We start from the raw sequence: 204 nt of genomic DNA, 5'->3' as shown, positions 1-204 counted from the left end.
CGGTGGTTGGCGGCGGTGGAGGAGGTGGCGTGGTGGTGGTTGGCGGCGGTGGAGGTGGTGATGGTGGTGGTCGGTAACAGCGGTGGAGGCGGTTGACAGTGGTTGTTTTTGGTGACGGCGGTGGTCAGTGGTGGCGGCACAGTGGTGTTATTTTGTGGTGGTGATAATATAATAGAAATTAATGGTGGGGTTGATTTTTATTTT

Source organism: Papaver somniferum, chromosome 7, assembly GCF_003573695.1.
Source record: "Papaver somniferum cultivar HN1 chromosome 7, ASM357369v1, whole genome shotgun sequence".
NCBI classification, from domain to species: Eukaryota; Viridiplantae; Streptophyta; class Magnoliopsida; order Ranunculales; family Papaveraceae; genus Papaver; species Papaver somniferum.
The sequence above is the reverse complement of the archived record's forward strand: the minus strand, read 5'-3'. Positions refer to the sequence as shown.